The 21,533-nt window shown below is 48.2% G+C and overlaps 1 protein-coding gene and 1 pseudogene across 2 annotated transcripts in view; both read left to right on the top strand.

Annotated features, from left to right (window-relative positions):
• The window catches only part of LOC126175913 (lysophosphatidylcholine acyltransferase), a 715,329-nt gene that overhangs the window by 627,248 nt on the left and 66,548 nt on the right, over positions 1 to 21,533 (top strand). The gene's annotated exons all lie outside the window — the stretch shown is intronic.
• Positions 7,538 to 7,655, top strand: LOC126177849 (5S ribosomal RNA; annotated as a pseudogene).

Below are 21,533 nucleotides of genomic sequence, written 5' to 3'. Positions count from 1 at the left end.
AGCGTCAAGGGTAACCGCAGCCATGGTCACCGAGCTGATAGTCCATGCTGTTGCAAACGTCGTTGAACTGTTCGTGCAGACGGTTGTTGTCTTGCAAACGTCCCAATCTGTTGACTCGGGGATCGAGACGTGGCTGCACGATCCGTTACAGCCATGCCAATAAGATGCCTGTAATCTCGACTGCTAGTGATACGAGGCCGTTGGGATCCAGCACGGCGTTCCGTATTACCCTCCTGAACCCACCGATTCCATATTCTGCTAACAGTCATTGGATCTCGACCAACGCGAGCAGCAATGTCGCGATACGATAAACCGCAATCGCGATAGGCTACAATCCGACCTTTATCAAAATCGGAAACGCGATGGTACTCATTTCTCCTCGTTACACGAGGCATCACAACGACGTTTCACCAGGCAACGTGGGCCAACTGCTGTTTGTGTATGAGAAATCTTCTTCCTGTCGGTTAAATTTCGCGTCTTTAGCACGTCATCTTCGTGGTGTAGCAATTGTAATGGCCAGTAGTGTATATGTGGGTGTGTGTGGTATGTTGAGGGGTTAGTCTTTTTAAATTTTCATATTCTGATATTTCTTTCTCATATCAAATTTATACTAACTCTTACATTTTATTCTTATGTTTTTTCTTCAATAAGATTTGGTGCATTGCCTTAGATGATACCGATCGCAAAAACATTCGAAACCCAGATACTCCGAACAGTAAGTGCATCACGCAAAGACAGGTTAACACAGCCAAATTTCTTCGTATGAATATCACTTGGGAAAGAAATGTCGTTAACATTGCTGGAGATTTTGGGCGTTGGCAAGAATTTCGCGACAAACCAGGATCACTTTTCCGAAGACTGGCGCTTGTAATTGATTATGAATCACGATACGCTACAGGGATTTCACCGAAAACAATTCCAAGTAGTTCTCTCTTTTTCAAGTTCATTTATCTGATAATCAATTTGTTAGATGAAAAAGGACAACGTTACATAAATAAAACATTCCTGTAGTGATTTTCTCCAGACAAGATAAAAGTAATAATCGGGTTCCGAACACGGAGCTCAAAATTAAGAAACCGCGACGCTAAAAACAGTGCCGCCATTTCGTCTGAGGATATCGCGTGGTAAAATGTACGTAAAGTACCTCGAAAACTTTGACCGTCGTTTTCTCAGGAACGGTCGAGTGCCTACGGATAAGCCGAGCCACGTGTTCGCTTATACTGACTCCTCTGAGCGAAGTTTCTGGGGAATCGTGTGATGACACTTGCGGTGTTCTCCTCGCTAGTAACATTTCATACCACATTCGATTTGATAAATTTCATTTTTTCAGAAACGCTTTTCTAATTATTGCCATTCTGCATTTTAAATCTTCACTGCTTCGTCCATCATCGCTCAATACAATACTCTTATCATTCCGTTCAATTGCTCTTCAAAGTTCTTTGGCTTCTCCGACAGCATTGTAATGTCATCCTCATCCCTAAATCTTTTTCCTAAATTGTAATTAATTTTCCAAATTTCTCATAGTTTCCTTTTCTGTTTAGTCTACCTGCAGATAGAATAACATCAGCGACAGGCTACAACTCGGTCTCGCTCCCTTCTCAGTTAGCGTTTCCTTTTCATGATCTTAGACTTGGGTAACTGCAGTCTGCTTTCTGTAAAAATTGCAAGTACGAGTAACCCTTCTCTGTGTGTATTTTTGCCCTGCTACCCTCAGAATTTCAAAGACTATATTCTACCTTAGATTTTCAAAATTAGTTTGTCTCCTTGAACCTATCTTTTTAAGTAGCAGGGCCAGTATTGCCTCACGTGTTCCTACTCTTCTCCGGAACCCAAACTAATCTTTCCCGATGTCTGCTTCTATCACTTTTTCCATTCGTCTGTAAATAATTCGTGTCATTATTTTGCAAACGCATCACATTAAACTTACAGCTATGTAATATTCCTACGTGGCAGCACCTGCCTTCTTTTGAACAGAAATTCTTGAAGTCAGGATGTAATTCTGACTATGTAGTACATACCTGGTAGAGTATTTTCGTCATGGTTGTATCCTTCCAAGAATCGCAATAATGATGACGAGACGACGTCTACTCTAGGATCCTTATATCGACTTCATTTTTTCAGCAGTGTGTCAAATTCTTCTCGAAGTATTATCCATCTCTGTTTACTTCCTGTTCCCTTTGTACAATAGTGTCTTCAGACGGACATACTTGGCGAAAGGACTTGGAAACCACATCGAGAAACGAAGCAGTGAGTGTAAAAGACGAGCTTCACTCTGGATCAAATAGTTCTACACCAATACATTAAGGCAACGAACCAATCGGCGGAAACTTATTTATGTATGTATTAATTTGCTGCAAGTACTTGACGGTCCGCCGCCTACATACTACGACGGACTGTATATTCTACTAACGACACAACTGACAACAATCATAAGTGGAATCAGAAAATCTCTTCTATTCATAAATGTCTTGATCTCATTTGATAGGACGGGGGAGGGGGGGGGGGTGGAGATTAGTGTTTAAGGTCCCGTCGACAAAGAGGTCATTAGAGACGGAGCACAAGCTCAGGTTAGGGAAGGATGGGGAAGGAAATCGGCCGTGCACTTTCGAAGGAACCATCCTAGCATTTGAAAGGATTTAGGGAAATCACGGAAAACTAAATCAGGGTGGGCGGTGACGGAATTGGGCCGTCGTCCTCCCGAATGCGATTCCAGTGTCATTTGATACGTATTTTTCTGTTAACCGGTTTCGACTCTAATCAGTCCTCATCAGAACTAAAATGACGCTGTTCTCATCGGTTTTAATCTCATTTGCAGATACACTCCAACAGCCTTTGTCTCGTGCGTTTTATGTCTCGGCAGCTGTAATGTCGCTGCGGTAAAACTCTTTTTTATTATTGGCTGGCTCAGAGCTATTTAATGGGCACCGTTACCAACTGCTGTGCTTTGTTATATCGTGTCTTTTCAGTTTTAATCGCTATGTAGGTTTAATTAGGACAGCTTTCGTCTCGTGCATTACATATCTCTGCGGCTATTGTGTCGCTGCGAGAGCTCTGTCGTTTCTCAATGGCTGAATCATTGTCAGAACTTTTTAATTGCTGTCGTTATCAGCTATTGAAAAGAGTAGTAGAGCCGAAACCAGGTTGTGTACTCCAGCTTCACACTTCCAAATTTCATTGAGTTATGAGATTCATATATACAATGTGTTTCGAATATCCAATCGTAATTTGAAGTACAACACGCTTTTAAACATGCAGGTGAGATGGTACCTCATATCTTGTCAAGAAATACGTGACGTTGTTTTATTTAATGTTCTTCCACCCCACTTCGTTTTGTACCTCTACATCTACACGCTGCAAGCCACTGCCCCCCCCCCCCTGTTCCGTTCGTAGGCAGAATTATTGTTGATAATCTTTAATTTTTCTGATTTTTTTTCCTCGTTGTTATCAATTCGCGAGACGTAACTCGGAGTAACCAAAAAGTTGTCAGACCCTCCCTCCCTTCCCCTCCCTTCCCCTCCCTTCCCCTCTCTACCCCTCCCTTCCCCTCTCTACCCCTCCCTTCCCCTCACTCCCCCTCCCTTCCCCTCTCTCCCCCTCCCTTCCCCTCTCTCCCCCTCCCTTCCCCTCTCTCCCCCTCCCTTCCCCTCTCTCCCCCTCCCTTCCCCTCTCTCCCCCTCCCTTCCCCTCTCTCCCCCTCCCTTCCCCTCCCTTCCCCTCTCTCCCCCTCCCTTCCCCCCTCTCCCCTCCCTTCCCCCCTCCCCCCTCCCTTCCCCTCTCTCCCCCTCCCTTCCCCTCTCTCCCCCTCCCTTCCCCTCTCTCCCCCTCTCTCCCCCTCCCTTCCCCTCTCTCACTCTCTCCCCCTCCATTCCCCTCTAACCCTCTCTCTCCCTCTCTCCCCCTCCTTTCCCCTCTCTCCCCCTCCCTTCCCCTCTCTCCCCCTCCCTCCCCCTCTCTCCCCCTCCCTTCCCCCCTCTCCCCCTCCCTTCCCCTCTCTCCCCCTCCCTTCCCCTCTCTCCCCCTCCCTTCCCCCCTCTCCCCCTCCCTTCCCCCCTCTCCCCCTCCCTTCCCCTCTCTCCTCCTCCCTTCCCCTCTCTCCCCCTCCCTTCCCCTCTCTCCCCCTCCCTTCCCCTCTCTCCCCCTCCCTTCCCCTCTCTCCCCCTCCCTTCCCCTCTCTCCCCCTCCCTTCCCCTCTCTCCCCCTCCCTTCCCCTCTCTCCCCCTCCCTTCCCCTCTCTCCCCCTCCCTTCCCCTCTCTCCCCCTCCCTTCCCCTCTCTCACCCTCCCTTCCCCTCTCTCCCCCTCCCTTCCCCTCTCTCCCCCTCCCTTCCCCTCTCTCTCTCTCTCCCCCTCCATTCCCCTCTAACCCTCTCTCCCCCTCCCTTCCCCTCTCTCCCTCTCTCCCCCTCCCTTCCCCTCTCTCCCTCTCTCTCCCTCCCTTCCCCTCTCTCCCTCCCTCTCCCTTCCTCCCTCTCCCTTCCCCTCTCTCCCGCCCTCTCCCTCCCTCTCTCTCCCTCCCTCTCTCCCCCTCCCTTCCTCTCCCTTCCCCTCTCTCCCTCGCTCTCCCTTCCCCTCTCTCCCTCGCTCTCCCTTCCCCTCTCTCCCTCGCTCTCCCTTCCCGTCCCTCCCTCGCTCCCCCTTCCCGTCCCTCCCTCGCTCCCCCTTCCCGTCCCTCCCTCGCTCCCCCTTCCCGTCCCTCCCTCGCTCCCCCTTCCCGTCCCTCCCTCGCTCCCCCTTCCCGTCCCTCCCTCCCTCCCCCTTCCCGTCCCTCCCTCCCTCCCCCTTCCCGTCCCTCCCTCCCTCCCCCTTCCCGTCCCTCCCTCCCTCCCCCTTCCCGTCCCTCCCTCGCTCCCCCTTCCCGTCCCTCCCTCCCTCCCCCTTCCCGTCCCTCCCTCTCCCCCTTCCCTCCCTCTCCCCCTTCCCTCCCTCTCCCCCTTCCCTCCCTCTCCCCCTTCCCTCCCTCTCCCCCTTCCCTCCCTCTCCCCCTTCCCTCCCTCTCCCCCTTCCCTCCCTCTCCCCCTTCCCTCCCTCTCCCCCTTCCCTCCCTCTCCCCCTTCCCTCCCTCTCCCCCTTCCCTCCCTCTCCCCTTTCCCTTCCCTCCCTCTCCCCCTTCCCTTCCCTCCCTCTCCCCCTCCCTCTCCCCCTTCCCTTCCCTCCCTCTCCCCCTCCCTCTCCCCCTTCCCTTCCCTTCCTCTCCCCCTTCCCTTCCCTTCCTCTCGCCCTTCCCTTCCCTCCCCTCCCTCTCGCCCTTCCCTTCCCTCCCCTCCCTCTCGCCCTTCCCTTCCCTCCCCTCCCTCTCGCCCTTCCCTTCCCTCCCCTCCCTCTCGCCCTTCCCTTCCCTCCCCTCCCTCTCGCCCTTCCCTTCCCTCCCCCTCCCTTTCGCCCTTCCCTTCCCTCCCCCTCCCTCTCGCCCTTCCCTTCCCTCCCCCTCTCTCTCGCCCTTCCCTTCCCTCCCCCTCCCTCTCGCCCTTCCCTTCCCTCCCCCTCTCTCTCGCCCTTCCCTTCCCTCCCCCTCTCTCTCGCCCTTCCCTTCCCTCCCCCCCTCTCTCTCACTCTCTCTCTCCCCCTCTCTCTCCCCCTCCCTCTCCCCCTCCCTCCCTCTCTCTCTCTCTCTCTCTCTCTCCCCCCCCCCTCCCCCTCTCTCTCTCTCTCTCTCTCTCTCTCTCTCTCTCTCTCTCTCTCTCTCCCTCCCTCCCTCTGTCCAACCTGGTAAGGTTCCCAGACTCAGAAAGTAATGCTCAATAATTGTCCAACAATTGTTCTGTAAGCTCCTTTCGTGAGTGAATTAACTTCCTTAACGTCCTCCTAATGAATCTCGGCCTGGCGTCTGCTTTCCTTATTGTTTGTTTTGTGTTGGCGTTGCACTTCAGGTCGCTAAGGATTTTTAGTCCTAGGTATTTTAATGGTGTTACTGTTTCCAATGGTTTATGACCAGTGATGTAATCGACTTCGCCTATTTATGTACGACGTATAATTGTATGTATATATGCCCGTTCGATCGCGAAATTAAAATCGTAGTGCAATTCCGATGAAGCTCTGTGCAGCGTCTCCAGTAAGAGTATGACCATAGGTCGCGCGTCACGCCGCACTTCCCAGTTTTGAGCGCACAGTGAGCACGTAAACATGCATAGATGCGTAGAACAATAATTTCCCGTGTGAAGTGCGCGCTGTCATTCGATTTTTTCGTGTTGAGGGTTTTCGTCTGATTTCATACAGCCCATATAACATAAGTCATGCGTGATGTGGCAGTGGTGCAGGAACTTCGAAGCAGAAGGTACAGACGTTCATAATGCTGGCGGTCAGCAAGGATACGAGTGTAAACGGATATTGTTCAGAGAGTCTCTAAGCAGTTCAGAACAAGTGAAGAGGAAGGTTGTCACCAGGCTTTGTCCGACTTCATGACAATGCTCGGCCGCACGCTTCATCTGGAACAAAGACGTAGCTGCAGCGTTTTCGATGGGAAGTGTTTGAGCGTCCACCGTATAGCCCGGAGTTGCTTCCACCTGCTTTTCATCTCTCTGTTCACACGAACGGCTGGCTGTGAGGACAGCAGTTTGGCACAGACGAGCTGCAGACCAGCGTAGAGGATTGGCAGAAAGCACAGGCGGCTGCCTTCAGTGAAGAGGGTACTGGAAAGTTGGTACCACTCGACGACGAGTACTAAAGTCGGAGCGGCGACTATGAAGAGAAGTAGCCGGAACTGTAGCTGAATATTGCAAATAAAACATTTATTTTTTCTCTGATTTCCATTCTACAAACGATCGGACACTGAAAGAAGCTCTCATACAAAATGTTTCATTTATTTACGTTCGGGATAAGGTACCAGTCCCTCGCCAATCGTCGATTACCTGCATGTCTTCCCGTAATTCGCTGTCCTCATCACGCCTTTGCTATGTTCTTATAGACAGTTTGGTAGTCTGCTATCAGCCTCGTGGAGTTTCCGACGTTGTCCAGTAGATCAGTTACATACATTGTTTGTGTCAGCATGACAATGCACGCTGTCATCGCTGTCATAAAGCAGCGTCTGTAAGTCAATGGCATTCCTGAAGTGGACTGGTCTGCCCCCGAGTCGCGACCTGAACCCAGTGGAAGATCTTCGGGATGAGTTACACCATCGACTTCATTCCAGATACCAACATCCAACATCACTACTCTCTCTGGTTCCGGCCCTTGGAGCTACCATTCCTCCACAGACAACTCATTGAAAGTGTCTCCAGCAGAGTTCGAGCCGTCAGAAAGACGAAGGGTGGACACACACTATACTAATGTCCCTTCGGCGGTCAAGGACTGGACGAGGAGGTGTCCGAAAACGAAACCTCAGAGTGTACTCACAAGTTCAACGCTGTTCAAGCGAAGCTATAAAACAATAAAAAATTAAGTAAATCGTAAAGTTCTGTCGTTTTACTTGTACAGCTGAGATTATAAAATCGCATTGCTGAGGGACGAAAAACTATCCTTCAGATGGAATTACAGAAATGTTTAGGGGTTGGAAAATGAACTGTGTGTAATATCTTATTTGGAGGGGGTCTATTAGATGATTGGGCAACGGCCTTGCCGCAGTGGATACACCGGTTCCCGTCAGATCACCGAAGTTAAGCGCTGTCGGGCGTTGCCGGCACATGGATGGGTGACCATCCGGGCCGCCATCTGCTGTTGCCATTATTTCGGTGTGCACGCAGCCTCGTGATGCCAATTGAGGAGCTACTCGACCGAATAGTAGCGGCTCCGGTCACAGAAAACCATCTTAACGACCGGGAGAACGGTGTGCTGACGACACGCCCCTCCTATCCGCATTCTCAGCTGAGGATGACACGGCAGTCGGATGGTCCAGATGGGCCACTTGTGGCCTGAAGATGGAGTGTTATTAGAAAATTTGTGTTTAGACGATTAAATACTTTCCAAAAACTAATCCCTGATTTTATACACACTCCTGGAAATTGAAATAAGAACACCGTGAATTCATTGTCCCAGGAAGGGGAAACTTTATTGACACATTCCTGGGGTCAGATACATCACATGATCACACTGACAGAACCACAGGCACATAGACACAGGCAACAGAGCATGCACAATGTCGGCACTAGTACAGTGTATATCCACCTTTCGCAGCAATGCAGGCTGCTATTCTCCCATGGAGACGATCGTAGAGATGCTGGATGTAGTCCTGTGGAACGGCTTGCCATGCCATTTCCACCTGGCGCCTCAGTTCGACCAGCGTTCGTGCTGGACGTGCAGACCGCGTGAGACGACGCTTCATCCAGTCCCAAACATGCTCAATGGGGGACACATCCGGAGATCTTGCTGGCCAGGGTAGTTGACTTACACCTTCTAGAGCACGTTGGGTGGCACGGGATACATGCGGACGTGCATTGTCCTGTTGGAACAGCAAGTTCCCTTGCCGGTCTAGGAATGGTAGAACGATGGGTTCGATGACGGTTTGGATGTACCGTGCACTATTCAGTGTCCCCTCGACGATCACCAGTGGTGTACGGCCAGTGTAGGAGATCGCTCCCCACACCATGATGCCGGGTGTTGGCCCTGTGTGCCTCGGTCGTATGCAGTCCTGATTGTGGCGCTCACCTGCACGGCGCCAAACACGCATACGACCATCATTGGCACCAAGGCAGAAGCGACTCTCATCGCTGAAGACGACACGTCTCCATTCGTCCCTCCATTCACGCCTGTCGCGACACCACTGGAGGCGGGCTGCACGATGTTGGGGCGTGAGCGGAAGACGGCCTAACGGTGTGCGGGACCGTAGCCCAGCTTCATGGAGACGGTTGCGAATGGTCCTCGCCGATACCCCAGGAGCAACAGTGTCCCTAATTTGCTGGGAAGTGGCGGTGCGGTCCCCTACGGCACTGCGTAGGATCCTACGGTCTTGGCGTGCATCCGTGCGTCGCTGCGGTCCGGTCCCAGGTCGACGGGCACGTGCACCTTCCGCCGACCACTGGCGACAACATCGATGTACTGTGGAGACCTCACGCCCCACGTGTTGAGCAATTCGGCGGTACGTCCACCCGGCCTCCCGCATGCCCACTATACGCCCTCGCTCAAAGTCCGTCAACTGCACATACGGTTCACGTCCACGCTGTCGCGGCATGCTACCAGTGTTAAAGACTGCGATGGAGCTCCGTATGCCACGGCAAACTGGCTGACACTGACGGCGGCGGTGCACAAATGCTGCGCAGCTAGCGCCATTCGACGGCCAACACCGCGGTTCCTGGTGTGTCCGCTGTGCCGTGCGTGTGATCATTGCTTGTACAGCCCTCTCGCAGTGTCCGGAGCAAGTATGGTGGGTCTGACACACCGGTGTCAATGTGTTCTTTTTTCCATTTCCAGGAGTGTATTTTTTGACTACGCGTCGTATTTGGGCGACCTTTCCAGTAGGTGCGCTGCCTGTCGTGTAGCCCTGAACTTGACCACAGTTCGCAAACCGTGCCCTCCGTAACGCCGGTGCCGTTGGGGGAGGGCGGGATCTGGTTGTGCATGCTGGTTTTGGGTAATAGCACACTTTTTCATGAAATAATACATACGGCAACATTCACTTGTTACTAATATTTTATCAGCACCACGTTGTTTTGGTAGCGTGTTGCCATCATCAGCAGCATTTGCACTTACTTACACTGTAGTTAATATGAAGTGAGATTAGTTTCCTTTGTTGTATGTATCAGTAAGGTTGTGTGTCGAAAAAGACACCTGTTCGGGAAGATAAATTGGTTACAGTGTGTACATTATGGGTACACATGATTAGTTATTTCGTTAGTGCACTTACTTACATTTTTGTTGGTGATTTCGTTTCCTGGCACACAGAGCACAGTTACAAGAACATGACAACACTCTCGCAATCATTTGTTTACATCAGTCCAAATAGTTTTAAAAGCTAAGATAAGGTAGTTCCCATTGCTAAAACAGGAGTATACAGTGAAGATGAAACATTTATATCTAGATGTGTTTCTGTCATGGCAAAAAGCTTTTCCGACGCTTTGGATTGAGTAAACAAATGACTATGAAAATGTTAAGTTGTAATGTTCTTCTCATTGTACTGTGGGTGCCAGACAACGAAATTACCAACAAAAATGTAAGTAATGCACTATCAAAATCACTCATCATGGTTATCATATAATGATCTCACTGTAATATATTTACCTTCCAGAAAAGGCGTCTTTTTGGGAACATATCCTCACAGGTACACACAGAAAAGGGACCTAACTTCGCTTCGTATAAATTAAAATCAAAAAGTAGTTGTAAATGCACTTCGCGACTGCAGCATGCTGCCGAAACTTGTCGTGCTAATAAAATACACTACTGGCCATTAAAATTGCTACACTACGATGATGACGTGCTACAGACGCAAAATTTAACAGACAGGAAGAAGATGCTGTGATATGCAAATGATTAGCTTTTCAGAGCATACACGTTGCAAGACAACAACCATCTGCACGAACAGTTTGACGACGTTTGCAGCGGCAAGGACTATCAGCTCGGAGACCGTGGCTGCGGTTACCCTTGACGCTGCATCACAGACAGGAGCGCCTGCGATGGTGTATTCAACGACGAACATGGGTGCACGAATGGAAAAACGTCATTTTTTCGCATGAATCCGGGTTCTGTTTACAGCATCATGATGGTCGCATCCGTGTGTGGCGACATCGCAGTAAACGCACATTGGAAGCGTTTATTCGTCATCGCCATACTGGCATATCACCCGGCGTGATGGTATGGGGTGTCACTGGTTACACGTCTCTGTCACCTCTTGTTCGCAATGACGGCACTTTGAACAGTGGACGTTACATTTCAGATGTGTTACGACCCGTGGCTCTACCCTTCATTCGATCCCTGCGAAACCCTACATTTCAGCAGGATAATGCACGACCGCATGTTGCAGGTCCTGTACGGGCCTTTCTGGATACAGAAAATGTTCGACTGCTGCCCTGGCCAGCACATTCCCCAGATCTCTCACCAACTGAAAACGTCTGGTGAATGGTGGCCGAGCAACTGGCTCGTCACGATACGCCAGTCACTACTCTTGAACTGTGGTATCGTGTTGAAGCTGCATGGGCAGCTGTACCTGTACACGCCATCCAAGCTCTGTTTGACTCAATGCCCAGGCGTATCAAGCCCGTTATTACGGACAGAGGTGGTTGTTCTGGGTACTGATTTTTCAGGATCTATGCACTCAAATTGCGTGAAAATGTAATCACATGTCAGTTCTAGTATAATACATTTGTCCAATGAATACCTGTTTATCATCTGCATTTCTTCTTCGTGTAGCAATTTTAATTGCCAGTAGTGTATTAGTAACACGTGACTGCTGCAGTATGTTACTTGATAAAATTATTAAAACACAGTCGCAGCCCTCAAACAACATCCATATAATATGAGTAAATTTAAGTTCAAATATCAAGACTGTTCGCTTGTCCACAGTTGCCCCCTGTTCTTAGACACAGACTGTAGACTCATTGTCAGACACCGAGCAAACGCATCATCACATGTGCTGCCCAAATCTGCCCCCGAAGCGTAAAAAAGAGCCAGCAATCAAACGACATCAGGTATGAAGTGTTACAGCACAGTGACCACATACTTTCGGCACGGCCTCGTCCTCGTCCTCGTAGGTTGAATTTATCTTTCGTCACTGACGGTGTTGTGCGTGTGAAGGCCCGCTCCACGCCAGAGGCGTCGCGGAGAATGTGTTATGGCTACTTTGCAGTTGTTCGCGGGCGAAGACGCGACAGGTGGATTACAAAAGCCGCTCTGCTGAAGCGTCGGCTCCCTTCTGACGCCTCCAGCCGCTTTCACAATTTCGCTGGCTTCGCTCGCCAACTAGCACGCGTCCGCAAGGTTACGGCTACAGCCGCCAAGCGTCGGTCTGGCCAGGGCACACATGTCGGCGGCAAGCTGATCCATGACGAAACCGTCTGCAGTGTACGTGATACCGCGATTTTCTTTTCGAAAGCCAGTATTAAGCGTCCGAAATAAGGAAGCAAAAAGCTTTGAGTAATTTGAGACTCGTAAGATAGAGTCGTACCAATAAAACATTCGTTTGTGTGGGCGGGGTCAGCGTTGTGTCTTCAAATGGGAACCCCTCATTTTTATGGCATATTTGGATTCTACGGCAAAAAATACGCACAGTTTACTCAAACCATTGTTTTCAATTCGTCACCGGCCGCTGTGGCAGAGCGGTTCTGGGCGCTTCAGTCTGGAACCGCGCTGCTGCTACGGTCGCAGGTTCGAAGCCTGCCTCGGGCATGGACGTGTGTGATAGGTTAGTTAGGTTTAAGTAGTTCTAAGTCGAGGGGACTGATGACCTCATATGTTAAGTTCAAATGGCTCTGAGCACTATGGGACTCAACATCTGAGGTCATTAGTCCCCTATATGTTAAGTCCCATAGTGCTTAGAGCCATATTCAATTCGTCGTAAATGGCGCTGTAATCGACAAATACCAAGTGTGCCAGTTTTTTTGCAATTAAAACTCGACACATTTGATTCTACATTTCATTTATAATACGAAATTAAACCTTTGTGTTCTGACGGTTGATACAGATGTTCAAACGTTACTCGAGTGTTACAAACGTTATTGTGCAGTACCAATAATATGATTAAATATTGGCTTTCTGGCAAATGAGCTGCTTGTTTTGTAACGTAGTTTCCTGTTCCGTACGGGGTCCGTTGTGGTGAGTCCTCAAACCATCAGAATCCTTGATTTCAGTGGCCGCCCTCGCATACCGTCATCAGGGTGACTAAGTTCAGTGTGTTTCCGTACAACTGCCGTAAGTCTCGCGCTGCCCGCTACGCAGCTACCGACGAAGTACAATCGACAACCATTGTAATAAAGTACACTGAAGAGTCAAAGAAACTGGTACACCTGCGTAATAGCATGTAGGGCCGCCGCGAGCACGCAGAAGTGCCGCAACACGACGTGGCATGTACTCGACTAATGTCTGAAGTAGTGCTGGAGGGAACTGACACCATGAATTCTGATGGGCTGTCCATAAATCCGTAATAGTACGAGGGGGTGGAGATCTTTTCTGAACAGCACGTTGCAAGGCGTCCCAGATATGCTCAATAATGTTCATCTCTGGGGAGTTTAGTGGCCAGCGGAAGTGTTTAAACTCAGAAGAGTGTTCCTGGAGCCGCTCTGTAGCAATTCTGGACGTGTGGCGTGTCGCATTGTCCTGCTGGAATTGTCCAAGTACATTGGAATGCACAACGGACATGAAATGATGGTCACCAGACAGGATGCTTACGTACCTGTCACCTGTCAGAGTCGTATCTAGACGTATCATGGGTGCCATATCACTCCAACTGCACACGCCCCACACCATTACAGAGCCTCCACCAGTTTGAACAGTCATCTGCTGACATACAGGTTCCATGAATTCGTGAGGTTGTCTCCATGCATGTAAACGTCCATCCGCTCGATACAATCCGAAACGAGACTCGTCCGACCAGGCAACATGTTTCCGCTCATCAACAGTCCTCGCCCAGGCGAGGCGTTAAGCTTTGTGTCGTGCAGTCATGAAGAGTACACACGTAGGCCTTCGAATCCGAAAGCCCATATCGATGATGTTTCGTCGAATGGTTCGCACGCTCACAGTTGCTGATGGCCCAACATTGAAATCTGCAGCAATTTGCGGAAGGGTTGCACTTATGTCACACTGAACGATTTTATTCAGTCGTCATTGGTCCCGTTCCTGCAGGATCTTTTTTCGGTCGCAGCGATGTCGGAGATTTGATATTTTACCGGATTCCTGATATTTACGATACACTCGTGAAATGGTCGTACGGGAAAATTCCCGCTTCTTCGCTGCCTCGGAGATGATGCGTCCCATCGCTCGTGCGCCGACTATAAGACCAAATTCAAACTCAGTTAAATATTGTTAACCTGCCATTGTAGCAGCAGTAACCGAGCAAACAACTGCTCCAGTCACTTGTTGTCTTATTTAGGCGTTGCCGACCGCAGCGCCGTATTCTGCCTGTTTACATAGCATGCCTGTACCATTTTCTGTGGTGCTTCAGTGTAAAATATCCATGAAATTGCAATGACAGGCGCATCTGCCATGGATACTCACTGATGTCAAGCTCTGCAGTGGTGAGGGGCAAGGGTACTCACCGAAATGTATCCACGTCGTTGTTCCTGAATCACGCCAAATGTAGTTTTTAACCAAGCATTGAAACGGCTAATCATATTGTACTCTACAATCAAATTTACTAGACTAAACTAAATTTCGAACATAAACATTAACCGTTAGAACACAAAGGTTTACAGTTGCATCGTAAATGAAATACAGAATCAAATGCGTCGGTTCTTAATTCTACAGCAGACGCACTTGATACTTGTCTTCAGCAGTATCTATCACGAATGAAAAACGATGGTTTGAGTAAACCGGACGCATTTATTGGCGTAGAATCCAAGTATGCAGTATAAATGAGGGGCTCCCATTTGAAAATACGAAGTTGACCCCGGCCACGTGAAGGGATGGCCAGTAGCTGCACAGACAGGTGGCCTGTTGTCTAATATTAACTTTTCTCCTGGAACACTTCTCCGTACGATACGTTGTTTTCGAGATATTTAGGCCTAATGCTAACAGTAGATTTCCCTCCCCTGATTTGTCTCCAGAGCAAATAAAAATAATCCCGAAACTTTCTGGCAGATTAAAACTGTGTGCCCGACCGAGACTCGAACTCGGGACCTTTGCCTTTCGCGGGCAAGTGCTCTACCAACTGAGCTACCCAAGCTCGACTCACGCCCCGTCCTCACAGCTTTACTTCTGCCAGTACGAGTTCGAGTCTCGGTCCGGCACACTGTTTTAATCTGCCAGGAAGTTTCATATCAGTGCACACTCCGCTGCAGAGTGAAAAACTCATTCTGGAAAAATAATCCCATTAATAACAGTTGACATTACATTTTTTTAGACGGTCTTGGCGTGATGTTTATCCTCTATCGATAAATCGGTAAATTTACAAGTGCTCATATTATACGTCACCCCATCTGATGAGGCAGACGGTTGTCTCTCACCAGAACATCACATCTGGACAGTGGACACGCATCCTAAACGACCTTATTCGACATTCAGTCTCAGATACCACGTCCGTAGAAAGTACAATAGAGTGTTTTTCGATAAAACATTTATTAAAAACATTCGTGCTCGCAGTTGTTTGTAATCTCTCCAGTATTGGCTAAAAACGATAGTCATCCACCAAGGCGCTCCTGCAACTGGAAGTCGTGCCAGAGGAAACGATCTAAATCAGCAGTTGTCTGTAGCAATGATCTCTGCCTTTGTTTGAACGTCGAAATCCTGCTATCAAGGCCTGCCGGCCAACGTTCTTCATACTTCGAACCTGGCGCAACCTCAGCGTCGGGGGGCACCCGAAAGGAAATATTTTCCGAATCCGCGACCACGTGAGCTTGTTACATTGCATATTCCAGATACGTCGAGAAGAGAAAGATGAACTGGCACATTTAAAAAATCTCGTTTGACTGGACATCGACAGGCTGGCCGGAAAATCGATTTTGCTTTGTTTCGCAATCGTTTTGTTCATACATTCCGTTGCCGTGCGAAACAACGCCATGAGATGCAGCAGTAGAAATCATAAATTGTTACGAGGGGCTACAAAAAAAAAGGATGGAATAACATTGCCGTGGGCGGAGCTTCTGTAGCACGCATTTCTGTCTTTAGGCGTGTATAGCAAACTCATAGCCAGTTCAGTGCCTCCTTTGTTGTCGACCTGGCTTATTCTGTTTATCTGCAGTGATTATTTTAGCTAGCGCTGTTTTGTTCTTGTTTCGTTTTTTATGATGGCAGATTTAAGTGAACAACGTGCAGCTGTGATATTTTGTTTTCTACTCGGTAAAAATCCTACTGAAACTGTTTTAATGTTGCAAACAGTTCACTATGGGAAAAATTCTACCGTGCGAGTGTTTTGCTCGATTTAAAAATGGCGACATGTCAGTTGATGACAAACCTCGTTCTGGACGTCCATCAGCTGCCCGAATCGAGGAAAATATTGAAAAAATTCGAGAGCTTGTCGACAGACAATTTATCAATTGTCAGAGATCAGAGATCAGAGATCAGAGCTCGGTGGAGCGAATTTTAACGGAAGATTAGGGAATGAAAAGGATTGCTGCCAAGTTTGGACCTCGGGTTCTGACTGACAATCAAAAGGAACTTAGAGTTGTAACGTGTCATGCTTTGAAACAACAGCTTGAAACTGATCCAATTTTCTATCAAAGTTTGATACTGCCGATGAGTCATGGCGTTGTGGTTACGACCTAGAAACAAAGCAACCGCCAAGTCAGTGGAAGACGTCATCGTCACCCCGTCCAAAAAGTGTGTAAAGTCAAACCAAACGTCAAAACAATGCTGATTTGCTTTTTTTTATGCCAAGGGCATAGTTCATTCAGAGTTTGTTTCCCCAGGTCGACCCGCCAATCAGACCTTTTATTTCGAAGTTTTGAGCAGATTAAAAAAAATACCTGATTTGTGGCAGACAGGAGACTGGTTCTTCCGCCAGGACAACGCACCTATACACACAGCCATCTCTGTTCGACAGTTTTTGCCTGAAAATGGCATGTTTCCGCTGCTCCATGCACCTTACTCGCCCGACCTGTCACAGTGCGACTTTTACTATTTCCACACATGAAGAGGAGTGTGGAAAAAAGCCGATTTGACGACATTGAAGAAGTCAAGAAAAAAACGAGGGAGGGGATTAGAACTAAAAATGTTTCGAACAGTGGAAGCACCGGTGGGACAAATGTATTAGTCGTATTGGAGGGGATAAGGTTATCTCGTAAACAATTCGAAAAATATAGCTTTTAATAAACAATTGCGGTTTTTTGGGTACCGCCACGCACGTTCATCAGAGTGTACTTTGGACAATCAAGCAGCGTAAAATGAAAAGTTAACGTATCTCACTGAGACAGACCACTGCTGATAAGCGTTAGTACGAGCAAAGGGGGAGAACGTGTTACTATTATTAAAGGCTCTATTACGCGCATCTGTTCTGTTTTATTAAACTTTCGGAAAAACGCTACGATCTTACGCACTATCACAAAAGAAAAACGTGTGTGTGTGCACGCGCACGCGCGCGTGTTCAAAGAAATGGCTCTGAGCACTATGGGACTTAACATCTATGGTCATCAGTCGCTTAGAACTCAAAACTACTTAAACCTAACTAACCTAAGGACATCACACAACACACAGTCATCACGAGGCAGAGAAAATCGCTGACCCGCCGGGAATCGAACCCGGGAACCTGGGAGCGGGAAGCGAGAACGCTACTGCACGACCACGAGCTCACGACGCGCACGCTGGGCAAAAAACTTCGATCGGTCTGTACGTTGTTAATGATTATTTACCTGTTGCAATTTGTTAATCTTACGTTATGGACCATAACAGCGACTAAGAATCAGGAAATTGTCAAATCAACACGAGACTGCAATACTCCATTAGAAGAGGCCTGCAAATCCAGAATAATTACTTTCTTCGCACAAGGTGTGCATAAAGTCCGGGAACACTTTCAATTATTTATTACACAAGAACCAAACACTGTACAGATATCATACATGGTTCATTTTGAAGAGTAAGCTTCGAATGACTCTTTTCTGTGGGGACACATTAAAGATCTTGTGTACGTACCGCCTCTACCACGTGATGTAGGAGAGCTCTGGGAGAGAATACGGGAAGAGACTGCCACAGTCGACGATGCCATGCTGGGACGGGTATGGCAAGAATTCGATTACCGTATTGACGTCTGCCGGGTCACTCATGGTTAGCATATCGAAAGTTTGTAAAAAAAAAAAATTAAATCGGGAGAAGTTAACTGGGCCAGGAAAGTACGAGAAATAAACAAGTAGTAGTCAGCAGAAGAGAGAGGGTAAGAAATGGAGAAGGGAAAAAAAACAGAGTGGAGTCTTCTGCCATCGTGGTGGTTGCTTCCACACAGCTTCCACGGCGCCTGGTGCTTTGGCTGTGGCGCAGATAAACGCCAGACACCCGAACAGTGCAGTGTTCCCCTCCCTCGCCTTCTCACAGCCGGCGCACGATCTCTGGCCGTGGCGCCCGGTGTAAGCGACGAGCTGTTCCGAGGGTTACCCCGCGGCGACGCGACGCGAGCATTTGTCAGGAGGTAATTAGCATTTCAGGCAGCTCGCGGGCCCACATTTACATATCGAGCTCTCAATCCTGGCGTCGTGCTTTAGCTGGGGGGGGGGCCTTAGAGGCTCTGCTGACTGCTCATTCTCAAGCTGTTTAGTGTTTTGCAGAATCCGCAAAAGCTGCTATCACAAGATGGTTTAAAAATATGCAGTCATGCACCGGTTGTGGCAACTTGTGTTTTTAAGACCAGCTGAGGTCGTCGTACTGTAGTATGTATACTGTTCCTCCATATACTCACAAGGGGAGGTCACGACGTTTGGAACGCGGATTTACTGCAAACTTCGTACACTCGTAGTACACCACGAGGACAACAAAATGTGTAAGCAGTAGTACGTACTTCTCAACCATTATTGAGAAAATCGCAAGATAATTTCGGTCGTCAAATATATACCCGTGCGTGGCCATTTATACCATGAAGCGCCGGCAGCCGAGTGGTTAGCGTTCAAGCACCGTAATCGCTGGATCGAGCTCCGTTCGCCAGTTTTTTTTCCGACAGTCATATTCTTTACTGTTTATATTACAATTATTGATATAATGGGGAAAATACGTTAATCGGATGAACTTTTATTAAATTTACAATGTTATTTGCCAGTCTACAAATTTTTACTGTCACATAATATTCATAACTATCGACTAGTATGTTCTGTATTAACGACGCCCGCTTCTTGAAGAAGACTATCACAATATACGAACGCATCTTTCAACCGACGTTTCGAAACTGCACTTTGGTTTGAATGTTCATGACATTCCTCGTCCGCAGTTCTCGACAAACCGGGTGTCACTTCCATTTTTCTGGTCACGAAGTAAGGTTTTATACTTGACGAATAATTCGCACATACGTTATTTCTTCCTGCTACATAAGCAAGGTCTCACCGCTGTGGGAGTTAACCGTCCAGTGAAACCCCTTCTATCCCGGTTCGAGCCTGCCCCTCCCCTCGTTCTTTGAAAGCCGTCTGTGCCGGTCAAAACTTGCGGGTAACAAGTAGTTTCGGGTTCCTTCCAGGCATAAGGGATTTCTGAAATCACGGACAAGCATACATTTTCAGTATCACTGTATGCATTTGGTCGTTTACCAGGCGGTAGTTACAAATATTATATTATTTGTGATAATAAAAATTTGTAGACTGCCAAATAAGATTGTAAATTTAATAAAAGTTCATCCGATTACACGTTTTTCTCCCATTATATAAATTGTAATATAAATAGCAAAGAATATGACTGTGTTGGGGAAAAAAACTGATGAACAGGGCTCCATCCAGCGATTACAGGGCTTGAACACTAACCACTGGGCTGCCGCCGCTTCATAGTAAAAATGGCCACGCACAGGTATACAGGGTGTTACAAAAAGGTGCGGCTAAACTTTCAGGAAACATTCCTCACAAAGATGTTATGTGGACATGTGTCCGGAAACCATTGATTTCCATGTTAGAGCTCATTTTAGTTTCGTCAGTATCTACCAATTCCATGGCCTCCACGCTCTCCTGACCTCAACCCTCTTGACTTGCATTTATGGGGGCATTTGAAAGCTATTGTCTACGCAACCCCGGTACCAAATGTAGAGACTATTCGTGCTCGTATTGTGGACGGCTGTGATACAATACGCCATTCTCCAGGGCTGCATCAGCGCATCAGGGATTCCATGCGACAGAGGTTGGTTGCATGTATCCTCGCTAACGGAGAGCATTTTGAACGTTTCCTGTAACAAAGTGTTTGAAGTCACGCTTGTACGTTCTGTTGCTGTGTTTCCATTCCATGATTAATGTGATTTGAAGAGAAATAATAAAATGAGCTCTAACATGCAAAGTAAGCGTTTCCGGACACATGTCCACATAACATATTTTCTTTCTTTGTGTGTGAGGAATGTTTCCTGAAAGTTTGACCGTACCTTTTTGTACCACCCTGTATATTTGACGACCGAAATTATCTTGCGATTTTCTCAGTAACGCTTGAGATGTACGCGCTACTGCTTACACATTTTGTTGTCCTCATGGAGTACTAAGAGTGTACGAAGTTTGCAGTAAATCCGGGTTCCAAACGTCGTGGCCTCCCCTTGTCAGACATTTTTTTTAATTTACTAACATCTCCTTGACAATTAGTACGAGGGCTGTTCGGATTGTTAGGTCCGATCGGCCGCGAAATGGAAACAGCAGTGAAAATTCGATGAAGCTTTGCACAGACGTGTTGTGCAGTGTCTCTAGTATGCCCGTCGATCCATCAAGACGATCTTTTCAGTTCTGAGCGCACACTGAGATCGTAAGGACGCCTCGAAAGTACCGTCTCCCGCCGAGTGTGGGTGCCTGTCGAGAAATTTCGCCTAACTTCATGGGGCCCACAGAACTGCTGTGCGTCTCCTCCTTCATGATGTTTCTCGGCAGCACGCTGCAGGGGCAACGAAGACGCACTGCAGCGTTTTCGATGCGAAGTCTTTGAACGCCCAGCATACAGGCCGTACGTGGCTCCCTCTGCTTTTCTTCTCTGCTCACATGAACAGGTGGCTATGAAGACAACATTTCGACACAGAGAACGAACTGCAGACCAGCGTAGAGAATTGGCGGAAAGCGCAGGCGGCCGCCTTCTGTGACGAGGGTACTGGGAAGCTGGTACCACGCTAAGACATATAAGTCAGAGCGGCAACTACGTACAGAAGTAGCTGGAAGGTGTAGCTAACTCTTGCAATTAGGACATTTTTGATTTTCGCAGTGGTTTCCATTTCGTGACCGATCGGACCTTGATTTCCGAATAGCCCTCATATTACTCGAAAAAGCGAACCCTAGAATCGACCATAGCAGGGAAACACCTCGGTCACTTTCCAGTTCAAAGTGGTGTGCCTTTTTACCTCTCGGTACCAGCAAGTAAGATTACCGTGGAAAATACCCTCGGAGACAGGCACGATAGCTCGCTGTTAACAGAACGATATTCTACACTGAGATGCCAAAAACACTTTTATAGCCATGCGTATTCAAATACAGAGATGTGTGAACAGGCAGAATATAGCGCTACGATCGGCATCATCGATATGGGTTTTGGGAGGCGAAGGCAACGTCGTGTACCCTTGATGATTACACGGCACAAAGCTTTAGGCCTCTCCCGGGGCCGTCAACATCGACATTGGACTGCTGATGACTGGAAACATGTTCGCTGGTCGGACGAGTCTCGTTTCAAATTGCATCGAGCTGATAGACGTGTAAGGGTACGGATACAGTCTGATGAATCCGTGGACTCTGCATGTCGGCAGGGGACTGTTCAAGCTGGTGGAGGCTCTGTAAAGGTGTGGGGCGCGTGCGGTTGGAGTGATACGGGATCCCAGATACGTCTAGATACGATTCTGACAAGTGACACGTACGTACGCATCCTGTCTGATCACGTGCATCCATTAAT

The sequence above is a fragment of the Schistocerca cancellata genome, chromosome 3, assembly GCF_023864275.1.
Source record: "Schistocerca cancellata isolate TAMUIC-IGC-003103 chromosome 3, iqSchCanc2.1, whole genome shotgun sequence".
Taxonomy (NCBI): Eukaryota; Metazoa; Arthropoda; class Insecta; order Orthoptera; family Acrididae; genus Schistocerca; species Schistocerca cancellata.
This window is presented reverse-complemented; position numbering and strand designations above follow the sequence as displayed.